This window comes from Odocoileus virginianus, chromosome 6 (assembly GCF_023699985.2).
Source record: "Odocoileus virginianus isolate 20LAN1187 ecotype Illinois chromosome 6, Ovbor_1.2, whole genome shotgun sequence".
NCBI lineage: Eukaryota > Metazoa > Chordata > Mammalia > Artiodactyla > Cervidae > Odocoileus > Odocoileus virginianus.
Genome location: NC_069679.1, coordinates 1,255,060 through 1,275,272, shown reverse-complemented (window position 1 = coordinate 1,275,272; position 20,213 = coordinate 1,255,060). Strand labels below are relative to the sequence as shown.

Below are 20,213 nucleotides of genomic sequence, written 5' to 3'. Positions count from 1 at the left end.
GGAAAAACAGAAGAGGAGGCAGGTCATTTCAGACGGAAGAGCAAAGCTGGGGCTGAGGGTTAGTTTAATGAGAGTGCCAACGAAAGCCGTGCTGCTCGGAGTGTGGAATGTGTACCAGGAGCATAAGGATCACGGGGTGGGGGAAGTGTTAGAAGTGTAATCACTGGGCCCCACACTTGAACCTACTGGATCAGAACCACTGGGAATGGGCCCTGCGATCTGCGTGACTTAACAAGCAGCCCAGGTGATTCTGACGGTCCCTAGACGTTAAGGCCCATTGAATCAGAGCGTCCCTAATTGGAAGTCCAGAGCATCCTTGCTTCCGTGGGGGGGCTTTGGGGCAGAGACAGCTGCAGACGGAGCGTGGGTGCCAGCACTCAGGTTCCGGTTTGAAACACCCCTTGTGCTCTGGTCCTTCCCAGACTCAGTCAAGCATCATACATTGCACTGTGTACTTTATGGCGGTTGTGCCTTTCTCATCTGTGAGGCCCCAGAGCACCCTGCTTCCCTGTGATTCTAGGTGCTGACCGTGTCACTATGAGCGTCACAGCCGTGTCTCCAGGGGACTTGTGTCTGCCATGGCCCTGTGAGTATTCCTTCCCGGAATTCTCACTTTCTTTGTGTCATTAATGACTCAGACGCCAGTCCCCCTCGGCGACCTTCCCAAACACCTCATCTGAAAGAGGCACACACCCCTGTTTCATTCACTCCCCGTTCCCCAATCTTGCTTTGTTTTCTCCATCACGTGAATCAACGTCTATCCTACGTTTTCCTTTCTGCTTCTTTCTAGACCTCCCAGCCGCCAGTAAAATGTGAGGTTCATGAGGACAGAGGTTTGTGTGGATTTTATCTCATTGCTGTAGTTTGCATGCGAAGACATATCATGGCATAGAAGATGTGCCCCATGTGTCCAATGAATGAACGGTTCACCGGTTCTGCACGTGTGGCTCCAGTTATAATTGATTAAGCCAGGAATGAGTCCCTAATTCAGGGGCAGCTTCCCACTGCTGGGCCAATGGCCTTGGAGGGGGTCTGGCATGAAAGTCTTGGTGACAGGCTGACCCCGTCAGGCCCCACTGGGAGACACGGGGAGGGAAGCTGATAGTAGGATGGGATCCAACAAAAGAGCCACAGAGACAAGGCCACAGAAGCTCCAGGCAGAGAAGTAACAGGAGTGGAGATAGCGAAAAGCTGCGTCATCTTCACGGTGGAGAAACCATGATTATCGGGTCTGATAATCCCAGAGAAGAGCTCGGAAACGCCGGGTGAGATGGGGTGGGGAGGGGCATGGGAAGTGCTCTTCTATCCTGGATGGTGTCCTTGGGGGCTTCGCAGGCCGGCTGTGTGGCCTTCCTTCACTCTCTGCACATCCTCCAAACAGCTTTCCATCAGCTACGATAACTGGCGGGTACCTGGCTCCTTCAACAAAGGCACCTGCTGCCCAGCCCAGCCCCTGGCCGGGGAGGGACTCCGAGTGACCCAGCTGGCCTGGCCCTCACTCCGGGGAAGGCACCTGCCCTGGGGTAAAGTGCCGAGGGCCGGGCTCTGGGGAGTGTCCTTGCCCCTCCCTGGAGGCAAGGCCCAGCTGAGCTGCTCCCTCTAAAGGGCGACGATATGGAGGGGGCCTCCGGCAATTGCACTTTACACAGGCCCTTTCCCTTTATGACTGTGCGGGGAGAAGGTCAGGGAGAGGCCTTGTTGCTCAGCCAAGTCCGCAAACAAAATCCCATGTTTGCTGTTCCAGGGTGTCCTTGGAGCGGCTCCTCTGAGGCAGGCTTGGGGGTGAGGCGCAGGGTGCCAGCGGTGGATGGTGTGGGGCAAGGAGCGTCACCCCTGCCCCCATCCCCACTCGGCTGTCACCTGATCCGTCACAGGCCCCGGGGCCCTCCCCTCTGCCTGTGGGTTACCTTCCTGCGTCATTTCCCAAGGACATCGGTGGAAATCTGCCCGTCCACCCCAACGGAAGCCCAATTTTTCTGGAGTTGCTAGCGCAACTCTGAAAACATTTTATTTTGGTTCTGCTTAACACTGAGATTGTTGGGGCTCATATCTTTTTCTTAAATGGAAAACATTCTGAACAGATGGCATGATAACAAAAACTCATTTGTTCTGCGAATATTTATGAAGTTCCACTAAGTGTCAGGCACTGGACCAGAAGTGGAGAAGACACCGGTGACAAGACAGAAACGCCTGCCCTCCCTGAGCCCCTGTCAACGGGAGAGACAGGTAGTAAACAGATAATGATAAACGGGAATATCATGAAAGAAGAAGTACAAGATACTACTGGAGCTTATCACAGTGGAGACTGGACCTAGGCTGGGAGTCTGAAGAAACTTTACTGAAGAATGAGTAGGTGTTTTAGCCTACTAAAGAGGGTGTACAAAGTGTTCCACACAGAGGAATGTATTTGTAGGTTAGAGAGGAGATAGGTATAAAAAAAGACAGAAGCCCAGTATGGCTGAACTAGACAGGAAGATGGAAGCAGTGAGAGACATTAAATACATTTTGTGGAAAAACAGAACAGGCTTTGCTCTTCACCCCTCCAGAATCTGGCATTCAACAGTCAAATGAGCTTCCCTTTCCCCAACCCTGCATGACAAATGGTTTTTAGCAGTTCAGGGCAAACAGACAGACAAATGATCACACTCTGAGTGTCTGTCACTGTCCACAGTTCATCTAGAAAAGTCGGCCATGTAGCCTGTCCCGCAGGCCAGTCCCCCTGGTCCGAGGGGGGGTTCCCGACCAGACAGGCCAGTGGTCAGGCCTGTCAGTGGGCTATGCAATGCCTATTTCAAAAGCTCTGTCAAACAGAGGCAGCCTGTGCTACATGCGATGCGCAAACCGATAAGAATCTGAATTCTTATTTAAAGGGGCTATTGAACAAGAAGCATCATACAGAATTGGTCCATAGCAGCAAAGTGGGAGAAACAGAGGCAGGGAGTTGCCGAGACAACACAAAGCTGAGACGCTCGGTGTGAAGCCCAAAGCCTGCTGCAGAGTGTCGTCTGGGCCCCAAGACAGTTCCGTCTCCATGAGGCTTGGCTGTGCTCTTGAGGGTCCGGTCTTCCTGTCTCTCCACAGATCCCTTACAACAAACCTCACTCACCTCCTGGGTCCTGCTTCTGGAGTGCTAGACTCCACAAAGTGGGCTTTGACATCTGACATCTGGCTAAATTTTCACTTTTACACCAATTGCCTTAGAATCAAAGTTTTTTGGGCTCTCTCCATTTTCTACCAGTTTTCTTTTTACTCATGTTTTGAGTATTAGATTAACTCGCTGTTTCAGTTCAGTTGCTCAGTCGTGTCTGACTCTTTGCGACCCATGAATCGCAGCACTCCAGGCCTCCCTGTCCATCACCAACTCCCAGGGTTTAACCAAACCCACATCTACTGAGTCGGTGATGCCATCTAACCATCTCATCCTCTGTTGTCCCCTTCTTCTCTCACGCTCAATCTTTCCTAGCATCAGGGTCTTTTCAAATGAGTCAGCTCTTTGCATCAGGTGGCCAAAGTATTGGAGTTTCAGCTTCAGCATCAGTCCTTCCAATGAGTACTCAGGACTGATCTCCTTTAGGATGGACTGGTTGGATCTCCTTGCAGTCCAAGAAACTCTCAAGACTACTCCAACACCACCATTCAAAAGCATCAATTCTTCGGTGCTCAGCTTTCTTTATAGTCCAACTCTCACATCCATATATGACCACTGGAAAAACCATAGCCTTGACCAGACGGACCTTTGTTGACAAAGTAATGTCTCTGCTTTTTAATATGCTGTCTAGATTGGCCATAACTTTCTTTCCAAGGAGTAAGCGTCTTTTAATTTCATGGCTGCATTCACCATTTGCAGTGATTTTGGAGCCCAGAAAAATAAAGTCAGCCACTGTTTCCACTGTTTCCCCATCTATTTGCCATGAAGTGATGGGACCGGATGCCATGATCTTAGTTTTCTGAATGTTGAGCTTTAAACCAACTGTTTCACTCTCCTCTTTTACTTTCATCAAGAGGCTCTTTAGTTCTTCTTCACTTTCTGCCATTAGGGTGGTGTCATCTGCATATCTGAGGTTATTGATATTTCTCCCAGCAATCTTGATTCCAGCTTGTGCTTCATCCAGCCCAGCGTTTCTCATGATGTACTCTGCATATAAGTTAAATAAGCAGGGTGACAATATACAGCCCCGACGTACTCCTTTTCCTATTTGGAACCAGTCTGTTGTTCCATGTCCAGTTCTAACTGTTGCTTCCTGACCTGCATACAGGTTTCTCAGGAGGCAGGTCAGGTGGTCTGGTATTCCCATCTCTTTCAGAATTTTCCAGTTTATTGTGAGTCCACACAGTCAAAGGCTTTGGCATAGGCAATAAAGAAGAAATAGACGTTTTTTCTGGAACTCTTTTGCTTTTTCAATGATCCAGCGGATGTTGGCAATTTGATCTCTGGTTCCTCTGCCTTTTCTAAAATCAGCTTGAACATCTGGAAGTTCACAGTTCACGTACTGCTGAAGCCTGGCTTGGAGAATTTCGAGCATTACTTTACTAGCATGTGAGATGAATGCAATTGTGCAGTAGTTTGAGCATTCTTTGGCATTTCCTTTCTTTGGGATTGGAATGAAAACAGACCTTTTCCAGTCTTGTGGCCAGTGCTGAGTTTTCCAAATTTGCTGGCATATTGAGTGCAGCACTTTCACAGCATCATCTTCCAGGATTTGAAATAGCTCAACTGGAATTCCATCACCTCCACTAGCTTTGTTCATAGTGATGCTTTCTAAGGCCCACTTGACTTCACGTTCTAGGATGTCTGGCTCTAGGTGAGTGATCACATCATCGTGATTATCTGGGTCATAAAGATCTTTTTTGTACAATTCTGTACAAAACTCACTGTTTAAGCAAATACAATTTATTTTCTCAATACAGAGAAGAGTGAAAGCTGTGTGTGAAAGATGTTAGCCCTTACTTTCCAAAAGTGGCAACCCACTCCAACATTCTTGCCTGGAGAATCCATGGACAGGGGAGCCTGGCAGGCTACGGTCCATAGGGTCACAAAGAGCTGGACACAAAAGAAGTGGCTTAACACACATGCATGCATGTAGGAGACAGACTAAGCACCCGAACCCAGTCTCTTCCCCTCTTCCTTCATCATTTTTCCTACACTGCGCTGCCTCTTTCATTCATTAAACATGTATCAGACAGTGTCTACTCTGGGGAGGTATATAATTTAAGTTGATATTGTTCTCAAGAGGTTTGTGGTCGAGGTGAGGAATCAGACAGGAGCATTAATGATGATAAACTGAGTGACAAGTGATATTCTAGAGGTGTGCCCTAGTGTCTTGAGAGCTCAGAGGAGGGGCCGCTACATCAGACTTCAAGGGCTGCCCGGTGATAGTCAAGGACAATGTCTTAGAAAAGGTGACCTTTGACCTGAGTTTAAAGGATAAGCTGCAATTCAGCAGATAAAGGAGCAGGGAAAGGCTTTTTAGGTCAAGGGAACAACATAGGGCTGACAACGCATGACCGGTTTGGGGAATCACAAGCATGTTTTTTTCATTATGGCTAAAGTAACTTTGAATGTTGTGTAGGGTTGCCAGATAAAAAATACAACTCATCCAGTTAATCTGAATTTCAGAGAAACAATAAATCCTTTTTGAGCGTAAGTATGTGCCATGCAGATTTAACTGATATCTATGTTTTTATTTGCTAACTCTGGCAGCCCTAATGTTAGGGAATAGCAGAAAATAAGGCCAAGCCGGTAGGCACAAGGCAGCCATGGAGTTTGTGCTTTCAGCCAAGGACTGGAACTTTTTCCTGAAGGCCATCCGGTGCTCTCCAGGAACATGATATATGGGAGTGCTTTGAAGCTTAGAGACTAGATTGGAACGGGCTGGGTAGGAAGCAGAAAACCAATTAGATGTTATGGAAGCTTGCTACTTCTGCCCTTAAACACAGTTCACCTTCTCTCCTAGTGAGACCCTGGCATCTCAGTTAAAGACCACTTTCACAGTCTCCTTTCATGCCGCATGTTCAGCACTCCTGAAGGGAAGGGCCATGTGCTACTTCTGAATTTTGACACTAAAGCGATTGGGCATCTGCGATCTGATCCCCTCCCTTAAACTAGAACCTGGATGTGTGGGAAGTCAGCTTTACCCAGTGGACAGGGACCATGCCCGAGGGTCTAGGGATGATGAAGCAAGAAGACAGAAGGAACCTGGGTCCCGTAGTGACCCTTCAAAGCCAACCGGACCACTCTCCCTCCTCAGCACTGTCCTCTGAGAGAGAATACACTTCTACCCTATTTGAATCTTTGCAGTTTTGCATCTCTTTGCTTTGGCAATTTTATTTGTATCCTAACTCTTACAAAAGGGATGTGTGAAGACTCAAGAAAGAAAACATTTCCATTGAGATTTAATAAATTCTCAAAGTTCTAAGTCTGCTAACATTTTACTTTTGCTTCACCATATTTTAATTATTGACAGTTTTTAATCATATTGTGAGGTTCTATTAGCTTTAATGCTTCATGAATTTAATTGAAACTGGTAAGGTGGCGCTACTGGTAAAGAACCTGCCTGCCACTGCAGGAGATGTAAGAGATGCGGGTTCAGTCCCTGGGTCAGGTAGATCCCCTGGAGGAGGAAATGGCAACCCACTCCAGTATTCTTGCCTGGGAAATCCCATGGACAGAGGAGCCTGGTGGGCTACAGTCCAAAGGGTCGCACAGAGTCAGACATGACTAGTGACTTAGCACAAGAAACAGGGCAAGAGAAATGGAATTTACTTCAAAACTTTGGGGGCTTCCCTGGTAGCTCAGTAGTAAGGAACCCGCCTGCCAATACAGGAGACAAGGGTGCAAGAGACATGGGTTTGATCCCTGATCTGGGAAGATCCCATATACCATGGAGCAACTGAGCCTGTGCCCCCCCACTACTGAGCCTGCACTCTAGAGCCCAGGGCCCGCAACTACTGAGCCCAGTACCACGGCTACGGAAGCTAGTGCGCCCCAGAGCCCGTGCTCCGCAGCCAGAGAAGCCACTGAGATAAGAAGTCTGCGCACTGCAGGTAGGGAGTAGCCCGGCTCACCACAGCTAGAGAAAAGTCCTCCCAGGAGCAAAGACCCAGCACGGCCAAAAATAAATAAATAAAATTATCAAAGAAAAAAAAACTTTTCAGGTTGGAAGAAAGAGCAATGTATTTAGCTGAACTATTTCATAACTATTTTGCATTAGCATTACCCAGCCATGACCACTGTGATAAAGAATAGTCTCCCTTGCCCTCTGGGAATTAGTGAAAAATGTCAAGATCAGAGCTTAGTACTGACAGTGAGCACAAGAGATGGTGAGTCTATGGCAGCTTGACGTTTACAGGTGTAGAAATAGTGGTTCTCTATCACTCCTCGGACATGCTAAAATCAGAAAATAACAAGTAAACAAAGGCCTTCTGGGCTGTGGTTTAGCTCCCAATCATTTCAGTAGGGCAGGGTTTTTTTTTTTTTTTTTATCTGAAGAGTATGAAAAATGTGCATTTTAACTATGTATTAAAAATTGCTATATACTCAAAGCAATCTCTAGCTTCAGTGCAATCCCTATCAAAATCCCAAAGGCATTTTTCACAGAAATAGAACAAACAATCCCAAAATTTGTATGGAACTACGAAAGATCCCAAATAGTGAAAGCAATTTTGAGAAGAAAGAGAAAAGCTGGAGGTAACACGTTCCCTGGTTTCAAAGTATATCACAAATATATACTCATCAAAATAGCAGGTAAAAACAGACACCTAGGTCAATGGAATAGAATAGAGAGCCCCGAAATAAATCCACACATACATGACACATTATTTTATAACAAATGAGCCGCAAATATACAGTGGGAGAAAATGGTGCTGGGAAAACCGGACAGCCATAGCCATGTTAAAGAATAAAACTGGACCACAATCTTATACCACACATTATACATATATGTGTGTGTGTGTGTGTGTGTATGTATAATGGAACATTATTCAGCCATAAAAAGAAGAAAATCTTGCCATTTGCAACAACATGGTTGGACCTAGAGGGCATTATGCTAGGTGAAATAAGCCAGACAGAGAAAGATAAATACCATATGATGTCACTTACATGTGTAATCTAAAACAAAACCAACTAAACAAGACCCCCAAACAAACAAACAATAAACAGCTAACCTCATAAATACAGAGAAGAGAGTTGTAGTTGCAAGAGTTAGGTGTTGGTGAAATGGGCAAAGGGGGTCAAAGGTACAGCCTTCCAGTTATGAAATAAATAACTCAGGAGGATACAATGTACAGCATGGTGACAACTGTTAATAGTATCATATTGCATGTTTGAAAGTTGCTAAGGGTACAAATCTTAAAATTTCTCATCACAAGACAAAATATTTTGTAACTACATATGGTGATAGATGTTAACTAAACCTATTGTGTGATCATTTTGCAATAAATACAAATATTGAATCATTATATTCTATACCCCGAGCCAATATAATGTTATATGTCAATTAAACTTCAATTAAACAAAATTAAAATTGCTTCAAAAAATTTTAACCATTTGTTTGTTTACATATATAAAGGGAAAGATATTTTTTCACATATCCAAAATACAGAAGTGACAGTGTCACATTGCAAATGAAAAATGGTTTTATGCAGCAATTTAAAAATTATACATAATTAACCGCCTACTCACCAAAAATGGCTTTCCCTCTTTTTGACCAACTTAGAGTCACTTTCATTAGCTTTATACTCAACTGAAAATGACAGAAAACGTTATCACCATTAGGAAGTCAAGTACCTTCTAGTCTCTTGCTTCGCCATCCTTGATTGGGCTACAACCCCATGGTCTGAAATGACTGATGAGATCCAGTCATCAAGTCAATGTTCCAGGCAGCCTGACCTTTTTGGAAATTATACACATTTCCACTTTCATCCCCTTGCCTAAAACTTAGACATATGGCTACTTTTGTCTACAAGGGAAGTTGGTGTTTATTCTGTGACTAGATATCTAGCTAAAAGCAGGACATCTATTGCTAAAAAAAGAAGAAAACAGATATAGGGGCCATTAGGAGTGGCAGTTAGGGACCTCAGGGGCTAGATTATATAAATATTCAGGAGGGAGTGCTTTTAAAAATTATACCATAATAATGATACTGACTCCCCTAAAAAGGTCAAGTGACTTTCATTTACTACTACAGGGCATAACATTGCCACTGGTCTTAATGTAGAGTAACTGCCCACAGAGAGGCAATGCTGGCTGGAGACAGGGAGAGTGAACTTTCAGAACAGAGTCGGGGCCGCTGTCTGGCCTGGTTAGCATCAGTGGGCAGACAGAAGAGACACAGCCTCCTCTACGGCCGTTGCCAGCACCAACTGCTCAGGTCGCCTGATTCTTATCTCTTGGAATCAGGACAAATCATGTTTTGAAGAGTTGAAACTTGGGCTGTGGGAAATTTAAAGGAGCCTGCAGTTTAAAATCAGATGAGCACATTGGGGTAATAAAATACAGTGTCCTCCAGAGACTGAGTGTCTAATCCTTCCTCATCTTGCTGGGCTCCCACCTCACATGGTGGGTCAAAGCTGTTATTTCATACCATAGAATTTATTCCATTGAAAATAAAGATGAGTGGTCGGAAAAAAAGCCTTCAGTTGCTAGTGGAAAGAGGTTTAAATGAAGCTTATGTTTCCCCAATTAAACTGTAATTTGAAAATGATTCATTCATTTGCTTGTTGATTCACTGGGTCAAGCATTGCTTGGATGACTTTGCAGGTCTACAGTGATGACCTTGAAAACCCTGGTCAATTCTGATAGATTTGCATGTGTCCATGGGTCCTATGGACTCTATAGGTTTCTTGGTTTTTCATTTAGCTGAGAAAGAGCATTGAGTTTGGAAGCTGGAGTTCAAGTCAGCCCCCGTGTACCCTTGGGCAACTCTCTCAATCATATGGAGCCCAGCTGGCTCAACTGCATGCTTTATGGTTGAGTTAGATATGGGGTCTTAAGTCAAATTCCTGCAGTGGTTAGGCACATAACACAAGAAGTGAAGTGGACCTTGGCTTAAGAAAATCAGAAGCAGAGGTCTGTTTTGCTTTTCTCTGAATTCAGGTTTAAGGAAAACAAGAATGTAAGCCTAATGATCCACGGTCACCATCACTCAGTTTCAAAACCAGAGAAGCTCCAGGGAGCAGTGGGGGCTGGGGTCACCTGCAGACACCAGGCCCCTCCCAGGTGGGGCAGCTCTTGCTTGTCTTCAGCGGGGACTGTGCGCCCAGTGCCACGAGGTCTGCATTTTCAACAAAATTGAGAAATATGGATGTTTTTCTTTTGTGAAATTTTCTATTTTCTGATTTGGAAGCAACTCATTCAAATCTTTCAAAAAAAATCTAGTGCCAGTCAATCCTGAACAGGCCAAACCCCACAAGCTTGGTTTGTAGGGCGGCCCAGTGTTTCTGGGTCACACCGAGGTCCCTGGAGCAGTGGTTCTGACCCGCCAAGAGCTTCAGCAGGTCAAAATCCCCATTAATACACGATAAGTTTGGTGAGTATACATTTTAGGGGAAGAGGACTTACAGGTTTTGGCAAAATTAAGAACCCATGACTAGCAAACTTTTAAGAGCCACCATGTTACCAGCATTTATTTTCAGAATGCCAAGCAGTTTGTGATAATGTAATCAGACCCTTGTGATAATTACATTATTGGTAATCAGATAATGTAATGAATGAGGTCCCCTCATTCATTCAGCAAGATTTACTGAACATTTATGATGTGCAAGGCACCTTCAAGGCACGGAAATATAGAAGCAAGTAAAAGAGACCAAGTCTTTGTTCCCATGAAATGTATGTTCTAGTTGAAAGACACGGATAATATCTATAAAAAGAAGATATCTATTAAGTCAGATGGTGATGAGGGCCATGCAAGTTCAGAGGAGGCAGAGTGACAAGGTGGGGCGGAGGGGCATTTTAGGGGGAGTGAAGTGGCAAGTCCTCTCTGTTAAGATTTTACCTGAGCAGAGACCTGGCTGATGTAAAGAAGCAAGCCATGCACATTTCAGGAAAGAGCATTTTGTAGGAAGGTGAGATAAGAACGAAGCCCTGAGGTGGGTGTGAACAGCAGTCCCTTACTAGAGCAGCAGGGTTAACTATACCTACTTCTTCTTCTTCTTGAAGTCGCTCAGTCGTGTCCAACTCTTTGCAACCCTGTGGACTGTAGCCTACCTGGCTCCTCCGTCCATGGGATTCTCCAAGCAAGAATACTGGAGTGGGTTGCCATTTCCTTCTCCAGGGGATCTTCCCCACCCAGGGATCGAACCCGGGTCTCCCACATTGCAGGCAGACGCTTTAACCTCTGAGCTATACCTACTAAAGGGGTTTAAAAATGGCTTTGAGAATTTTAAAAAATAAAACAAGAATTCCTTCAAATCTTTTGCAGCAATTTTATCTCTTTATATTACTGAAGCCCAGTTTAAAAAACAGATCTAAGAAAGGAGGCCCACACCCACAAGCTGGCCGGGGCCATAAACTGGCTCCATTTTTCCTGAGAGCTGTCTAGTAAATTTAACAAGCATTATAAAACTGTTCACAACCGTGACGTGGTCACTTCACTCTGTGGAATATTTCTACAAGGCAAAAGAGGGGGGAAAAGGTCTGAATCTACCAAAATGTTTTTAGCAGGGCCCGGTATAATACAAATAAAAAATTTCAAACAATCTTAAGCCTCAAAAATGGGATGAAAAGAAGCAAAAATAAACAAATAATGAATTTCACCATGCTTGGGTTCTATAGAGCTGTTAAACGACAGGCAAGAACAACATTAATGAATGGAAATATACATGAAAACTGTAAAGTGGGAAAAACAAGCTACAGACCTAAGGATTTATGTTCATCCAAAGTAACAGAGACCAGGAGAAAATCTGGAGGGACACAAAGAAATCTACGGTTCAGTCAGCTCTCTTTGGGTGGAGTTGCTAAAGCTCATGCTGAATCTTAAATTTTTTTCTGGTGTTGGGTTACCTACGTGTCAGATTTTTTTGAGCTGAGGTTTACCACCTGTGAAGTACCTTCCCTTTCTCGTGATGCTGAAAGGCACAGGGCTGTTGCGCAAGCACCAAACTCATCGTGTGATGGCGAGAACACTGCAAGTGGGGTCCACAGGGCACAGTCTGGCTGACGCTAACTGGAGCTTTACTATAGTTCTAGTATCTGCTCCACAGACAGAGCCGCCAGACAGCACTGAAAACCAACAGCAGCTCCCGTGGAGGCGGTGAAAACGTCAGTCGCTGCCCCCACAGTGGCCGGGGTACAGGAGAGCTGGGTCTCCCTGCTGTGACAGTCCCACACCCTTCCTGATGCAGCCCAGCATCTAATTTTGCACTTGTCTCCTCGTGGGGTGAGGGGGCACCTGGCTGATAGGGTTCCAAGAAAAGCGTTATCTGGTTGACATTGAGCTTTGAGACATGTTCTTGTCATTCAGGTCAACGGTCATCTTTTCAGAGAGGGCTTCCCAAGTCACCTGATCTAAAGTAGGTCTTGCCCAGTGATGGTGGACACACCCTCGTGGGTTGGGCTCTCTGTCATAGCTCTGTACACAGTCTTACAGAATCTTGTTAATTTAGTTGTGCATTCCTTTACTGTCGGTCTTTCCCCAGTACAATGTGGGCTTGGGACTTTGCTGGTGGTCCAGTGACTAAGACTCCAGCTCCCGAGGGAGGGGGCTTGGGTTCAATCCCCGGTCAGGGAACTAGATCCTACATGTCACAACTAAGAGTTTGCATGTCACAACTAAAGATCCCACGTGCCTCAATGAAGATTGAAGATCCCGCATGCTTCCGGGGCAGTCACATAAATAAATAAATATTAAAAACAAAACAAAATAATGGGGGCTTCTTGAAGACAGGAAGGACCATGTCTGTCATTTCTTATTCGTGCCTGCAATGATTTCCAGTGCACAGGAGTTCCTCAGTATTTATTTACTTTTTTAGGGAATTAACAAACAGACTTGAAACAATCAGCAATTTGAGGTCCCTGGGCCCCTCAGCTCAGCTCATCTGGATGTCATTTCTCAAGCCAGCCTGGATGAAGGGGCTTACACTGGCAAATGAGAGGAAACTTTGCTGCTGTCTTCATTAGCATCTCAGCAGGAGCTGTAGGTTATCTGGGGCCCCAGGAAAAGGTTTGCGCTGGGGAGGGAGGGAGCCTGTTTCACTTCCCCTCATTGAAAAGCTCCCTGTGTCTCATTTCCTCACTCTTCCTTCTTCCTTTCCTTTCCTTTGCCTCTGGAGAAGGAAGGCCAGCAGTCAGGTAAGCAGTGGTGGGCAAGCGGGAACCCAGTCATTGTACCTGTGCCTCCAGCAGATGGAGGGCCCTCAGGAAGGAGAAGGGCATACATGGAAGTTGGGCTGGGGAACTGGTCATTCAGGACATGCAGATTTGTGCTTGCTTATTTCTTGCATCATTTTAAACAGCTCACAAAATGACTCGAGGGAATAATGTCTCCTTGATTCCACAAAATGGGAACCTAGCATCGGAACGTCAGTTCAGTTCAGTTCAGATCAGTCAATCAGTTGTGTCCTACTCTTTGTGACCCAATGGACACCGCACACCAGGCTTCCCTGTCCATCACCAACTCCCGGAGCTTACTCAACCTCACATCCATAGAGTCGGTGATGCCATCCAATCATCTCAGACTTTGTCATCCCCTTCGCTTTCTGCCTTCAATTGTTCTCAGCATCAGGGTCTTTTTCTTATGAATCAGTTCTTCGAATCAGGTGGCCAAAGTATTGGAGTTTCAGCTTCAGCATCAGTCCTTCCAATGAATGTTAGGGTTGATTTCCTCTAGGATTGACTGGTTTGATCTCCTTGCAGTCCAAGGGTCTCAAGAGTCTTCTCCAACACCACAGTTCAAAAGCATCAATTCTTCGATGTTCAGCCTTCTCTATGGTCCAACTCTTACGACCATACATGACTACTGGAAAAACCACAGCTTTGACTATACAGACCTTTGTCAGTAATGTCTCTGCTTTTTAATATGCTGTCTAGATTGGTCATAACTTTTCTTTCAAGGATCAAGAATCTTAATTTCATGGCTGCAATCACCACCTGCAATGATTTACAGTCCAAGGAAATAAAGTCTGTCACTACTTCCATTTCTTTCCCCATCTATTTGCCATGAAATAATGGGACTGGATGCCATGATCTTAGCCTTATGAATCTGAGTTTTAAGCCAGCTTTTTCACTCTACTCTTTCACTTTCATCACGAGGCTCTTTAGTTTCTCTTCACTTTCTGCCATGAGGATGGTGTCATCAGCATATCTGAGGTTATTGATATTTCTCCCAGCAATCTTGATTCCAGCTTGGGCTTCATCCAGCCCGGCATTTCACATGATGTACTCTGCATATAAGTTAAATAACCAAGTGACAATATACAGCCTTGATGTACTCCTTTCCCAATTTGGAACCAGTCCATTGTTCCATGTCTAGTTCTAACTGTTGCTTCCTGACTTGCATACAGGTTTGTCAGGAGGCAGGTCAGGTGGTCGAGTAGTCTCATCTCTCTCAGAATTTTCCACAGTTTGTTGTGATCCACACAGTCAAAGGCTTTAGTGTAGTCAATGAAGCAGAAGTAGATGTTTTTCTGGAATTCTCTTGCTTTTTCTATGATCCAAAGGATGTTGGCAATTTGACCTCTGGTTCCTCTGATTTTTCTAAATCCAGCTTGAATATCTTCCAGATGTTCACATACTGTTGAAGCCTGGCATGGAGAATTTTTAGTATTACTTTGCTAACATTTGAGATGAGTGCAATTGTGCAGTAATTTGAACATTCTTTAGTATTGCCTTTCTTTGGGATTGGAATGAAAAATTGACCTCTTCCAGTCCTGTGGCCATTGATGAGTTTTCCAAATTTGCTGGCATATTGAGTGCAGCACTTTCACAGCATTACCTTTGAGGACTGGAAATAACTCTGCTGGAATTCCATCACCTCCACTAACTTTTTTCATAGTGACGCTTCCTAAGGCCCACTTGACCTCACATTCCAGGATGTCTGGCTCTAGGTGAGTGAGCACACCATCGTGGTTATCTGGGTCATTCAGATCTTTTTTATATAGTTCTTCTGTGTATTCTTGCCACCTCTTCTTAATATCTTCTGTTTCTGTTAGGTCCATACCATTTCTGTCCTTTATTGTGCCCATCTTTTCATGAAATATTCTCTTGGTATATCTAGTTTTCTTGAAGAGATCTCTAGTCTTTCCCATTCTATTGTTTTCCTCTATTTCTTTGCACTGATCACTGAGGAAGGCTTTCGTATCATTCCTTGCTATTCTTCAAAACTCTGCATTCAAATGAATATATCTTTCCTTTTCTCCTTTGCCTTTAGCTTCTTTTCTCAGCTATTTGTAATGCCTCCTCAGACAACCATTTTGCCTTGTTGCCTTTCTTCTTCTTGGCGATGGTCTTGATCACTGCCTCCTGTACGTCATGAACCTCCGTCCATAGTTCTTCAGGCACTCTGTCTGTCAGATCTAATCCCTTGAATCTACTTCTCACTTCCGCTGTATAATCATAAGGGACATGATTTAGGTCATACCTGAATGGTCTACTGGTTATCCCTACTTTCTTCAATTTAAGTCTGAATTTTGCAATAAGGAGTTCATGGTCTGAGCCACAGTTAGCACCTAGTCTTGTTTTTGCTGACTGAATAGACTGTCTGGCAATAATGAACATTGACATTTTAGGAATCAGTGAACTAAAATGGACAGGAATGGGCGAATTTAATTCAGATGACCATTATATCTACTGCCCACTGTGGGCAAGAATCTCTTAGAAGAAATGGAGTAGCCCTTATAGTCAATTAGAGCGTCTGAAATGCAATACTTGGATGCAGTCTCAAAAATGACAGAATGATCTCTGTTCATTTCCAACACAAACCATTCAATATCACAGTGATCCAAGTCTATGCCCCAACCACTAAGGCCAAAGAAGCTGAAGTTGAATGGTTCTATGATGACCTACAAGACCTTCTAGAACTACCACCAAAAAATGATGTCCTTTCATCATAGGGGACTGGAACGCAAAAGTAGGAAGTCAAGAGATACCTGGAGTAACAGGCAAGTTTGGCCTTGGAGTACAAAATGAAGCAGGGCAAAGGCAAACAGAGTTTTGCCAAGAGAACACACTGGTCATAGCAAACATCCTTTTTCAACAACACAAGAGACGACTCTACACATGGACATCACCAGATGGTCGATACCAAAATAAGCATATCTTTGGTAATCACTACTTACATTTATTGAAAGCTTAGTATGTGTCTGGAATTGTGTTAAGCACTTTACATGAACTCACAGTCCTAGGAGGTAGTTACTATCTTATTATTATTTTACTGATGAAACCACTGAGGCACAGAGCAGTTAAGTAACTTGTCTGGGGTTATTCAGCTAGACATGATGGAGCCAGGAAGTAGATACAGAAAATCTGACCCCAGCATCTCTGCTTTTAACCTTTAGAGAGAGGGTTTTAGAGGGAGAATCCAATTTTCAACTATGTTGGCTTTTTATAAGGCTTAAATTATGTAAGATTTCAATAAAAGTGAGCTACCAGGAAAAAAAATTAATAAAAATAATGTATATAAAGCCCCAGCTACCATAGGTGGAGCTCCACCAATGGTAGCCATTATATTTTAAAGAAGTCTTAGAAAAGAGAATGCCCCTCTCCCACAGAGATTAATTTTCTCTGTAACCAATTAAAAGCAAGTTGCCTTTTCTGAATTGTCTTTAGTGACTTTGCCATTTAAAGTCATACTTGTTTAGGAAACAGGTGAAATCCAGTTTAGATCATAAACATGCTGGAAAAAAGGGGAAAGTCAGAAAAATAGGTAAGGCATGCAGGAGGATGAAGAGAGAAGATTGGGAGGGGGAATAATCATTGTGACAATTAGTGGTTGAGTTAATTCTTTTGAACTGACTTGTAGGAGTTCTACATCTATTCTTGATAAAAGTCCTTAGCTGATTATTCAAATTGCCAATATCTTCTCTATGGCTTGCCCTTTCACTCCTTCAGTGGTCTATTTTGATCTTCCAATGAAAAGTTAATATACACAAAAATGAAGTCCAGCAGAATATAGATCTAAATGGGAGATGAAAAACAGTAGAGAATCTAGGTAAGGAAAAAGTCTTCATGATTTTAGTATAGACAAAGATTTCTTTGATTCTCAAAAACAACCAACCTAAAATGGAAAGGTGGAGAAGTCAGATAATATTAAAACTAGTAACTTGTGTTCAACAACTGATGGAATTAGTAGAGTGTATTTGGCACATGCATTATCTTGCATTATATTCTTTAATCTTTTCAAACATCCCTGCGTTACAGATCAGGAATTGAGGAACTGAGGCCTGGAGAGTTTAATGAACTTGCCGTGGACCACAAAGCTTACTAGTGGAGGAGCTGAGGTTTGAACTCGGGTCTGATGGAGTCTAGAGACCAAGCTCCTAATTCTTGGTGGTGCATCTCTTCCTTTTTCTCTCGGAAACACTCCCTGTGGGGCTGGCACAGTGTTGGGCTCTGGACCTGGGTTGCCATCGGCTTCCCTCGGTGCCCTCCTGTAAATTATTCATTCCTCCAGCACCATTTTGTGAGCGTGGTCTGCAGTTGCGTGTTGGTCTTTTTTCTCAGTTCCAGGGAAGCAAGATTCCTCTGGGTGCGATTCACCGCGGCTACACCTGGGAGAGACGTGACAGCCATTCCGAGTCTGGAGCATCTCTGCTCTGGCAGGATGAGCGGCAGAGCCCTGGCGAAGAGGTGAAGAGGCAGCTCCTGTGGGTAGTGCCAGGACCGAGCCCTGCTCCGGGTACCCAGGGCTGCGGGAGTCCGTACAGTCCCAGCATCCTGGCACATGCTCCACCGCTTCTGCCGCCTTCCCTTCCCGGGGGCCAGAAGCCCTGGGGCATCTGGGCGTTCAGGCAGGGCCGGGCGCAGCTGGCATCTGTGGGAAGTGGGAGCAGAACTGGGTTTGGGGGCCGTGGTGAGCCACTTGGAGTTGCGGCCAGGGTCGCTGCCATGCAGGCTGATGACAATAGAAGGTAGGGGCTGCCTGGTCCTGTGAGAAGTGTGGGAATCAGGAGCAATGCCAGGGCTCCCCCCCATCTGAGCATGCCAGGGCATCTGCCCCCCAGGGCCACTGCCTCTCAGCAGCCTCCTGCCAAGGGAACTGCAGGCCGGCCTCCAGCTGCAGATTTGAGCCAGTCATGCTGATCACTGTGGTACCGTTTATGGAGCACTTAGGTGCCAGGCACTTTGCCTCAGCAAAAATGTATATAAATGTAAACTTTTTACACGCATCTTCTCAATCCATACAACCCTCTGTGAAATACAAATGATCATTACTTCGAGTGTACAGCTGTGGCATAAACACTCAGAAAGACTAACCTCCACGGTGCCCTCAGAGCTGCTAAGTGGCAGAGTCAGGATTCAAACCCACACCTGTGTGATGTCAGAACTCACAGGAGTGTTTAGCACAACTTACCACAAGCTAATGAAGCCCTAGCTTGAGAACTCCCACCTTCGTGGGTCCCTTCCAAGGCACTGAAAAGTCCTAGCAATGTGTTCATGTGTGCATATGTTTTTTAAAATTTTGCCCGACAAAAAAATAAATTGCAAAACTGATAGATCATTTCCCTAGTTACCATTTCCTTCCACTTTGTCTTCCCTTCCTCAAACTTGTCCTGGTTTGGTTTACTGAGAGGAACTGGAGTTGGGATGTACTCAGGGCTTGGTGGGTTATTCGTTTTTTTCTTTTATTGTAATCGAGCTGATGGACAGGGAGGCCTGGCGTGCTGCAGTCCATGGGGTCGCAGAGAGTCGGACACGACCTAGCGTCTGAACTGAACTGACTGATTCTTTTTCAGATTCTTTGCCCATTCAGGCACTGGTTATGGGTTGTTCTGACGTGTCTGGAAATCACTCCTGTGGCTGTTAGGTCCTCCCTAGCTGTTCCGATGAACGACTGGCTTCCAGTCAGTGCCCCTGAGTCCACTCACCTGGCCTTGTGGCACAAACACACCGGCAGAGATTGGATTGCGATGATGAATGTGGCCTGTGTCTTCGGCACAGGAAGTATGTGGAAGTGGAGAAGCAACAGGAACCTTTCAAGAAAGACTATTAGTAATCAAAGCTACTTTTTATCTTTCTATTCCTTTTATAATGATATTGCAAAACTGCTGTCATATAAAAAGGCAATCCAAGAGTACGCAGCCAAAACCTATGGGCAAAAATGAGACAGGTGTGTCAGGCAGTGATTTAATACAAACGATTATATTATTTTTCTGGATTTTGTTATGGTTTGTGATATTTGTCAGTTTTTTCAAAATTTAAAAGTTGTGGGCGTTTCTTTTCTCATTCTAAATAGTTACTTTTGTAGCTAATTTTTTGTTTGAAATTTGGTATCATTTTTCTTAAGAGGACCCCCCCTCCCCCCCGTTTCCACCTGCCAGAACCCAGGAACTGACCCTGCCCAAACTCACCCTGCTTAGCATTGGAAGGTCCCCAAGTCCTAAGTGTGGACGGAGAAACGGGAGGGTGGGAATCTGAGTTCTGGAAAAGCCTGAGCTCCCAGCACTTTAGAAAGTGCTGCAGGCATCCTGTAATGTAGGCGGGAGGCTGCAGGTATCCTCAAGGGCAGGCAGGAGGCTGAAGCGGGGGTAAACAGCACAGTCAAGCGCCTGAGAGGAGGCGCCACCGGCCTGCAGCGGGATCCGCCCAATGTTTGCCAAACACACAAGAGGGCTGGGGGCAACTTACAAGTCACTTAGCCTTTTGCAACGGGCAGCAGCTTTCCACACAGCCCCATCCGAAACTGAATTTCCAGATGAGGTGTTCTTGGACGCCCTGATCCAAAGGGCGCTTTGGTGCCCACTGAGGAGCGCGGGGACCAGGGGGCAGTGTGAGTGAGAGGCACACCCCGCCGGTTCCGCCGCCCCGCGGGCCCTCAGGCCCTGCACGCCGAAGTGGCGCTGAAGGCAGGTGGCAGCTGGCGCCCCGAGGTGGGGGCTGGAGCGCGCTGCGTGCCCCACGGGCCCGGGGCACGCCCGTCCATCCACTCGCTGGGAGCGCGGCAGGGCCGGAGCGGCCGCCGCTGCGGGAACCTCGGCTTCACGACGCTCACTTCTCCACCTGGTGGCCGGACTGCAGATTACAGGCGATGGAGCTGCATCTCTTCTCCCCACTGAACAAAGGG

General features: G+C 45.4%; 2 long non-coding RNA genes across 7 annotated transcripts; one reads left to right on the top strand and one right to left on the bottom strand.

Annotated features, from left to right (window-relative positions):
- The first annotated feature begins 16,034 nt into the window (after positions 1–16,034).
- LOC110138925 (uncharacterized) lies at positions 16,035–19,307 on the top strand. 2 transcript variants are annotated; one of them, XR_011488115.1, is made up of 3 exons: positions 16,035–16,254; positions 17,351–17,430; positions 17,654–19,307. It is a non-coding gene; the product is annotated as an uncharacterized lncRNA (long non-coding RNA). The 2 variants fall into 2 exon arrangements; XR_011488114.1 differs by having other exon boundaries at positions 17,351–19,307.
- On the bottom strand, positions 16,251–20,068 carry LOC139035545 (uncharacterized). 5 transcript variants are annotated; one of them, XR_011488110.1, is made up of 4 exons: positions 19,778–20,065; positions 19,501–19,666; positions 19,018–19,122; positions 16,251–17,963 (listed from the first exon to the last, which is right to left on the bottom strand). It is a non-coding gene; the product is annotated as an uncharacterized lncRNA (long non-coding RNA). The 5 variants fall into 5 exon arrangements; XR_011488112.1 differs by lacking the exon at positions 19,501–19,666 and having other exon boundaries at positions 19,778–20,068; XR_011488113.1 differs by lacking the exon at positions 19,778–20,065 and having other exon boundaries at positions 19,018–19,135; positions 19,501–19,771.
- Between the last annotated feature and the right edge of the window lie 145 nt (positions 20,069–20,213).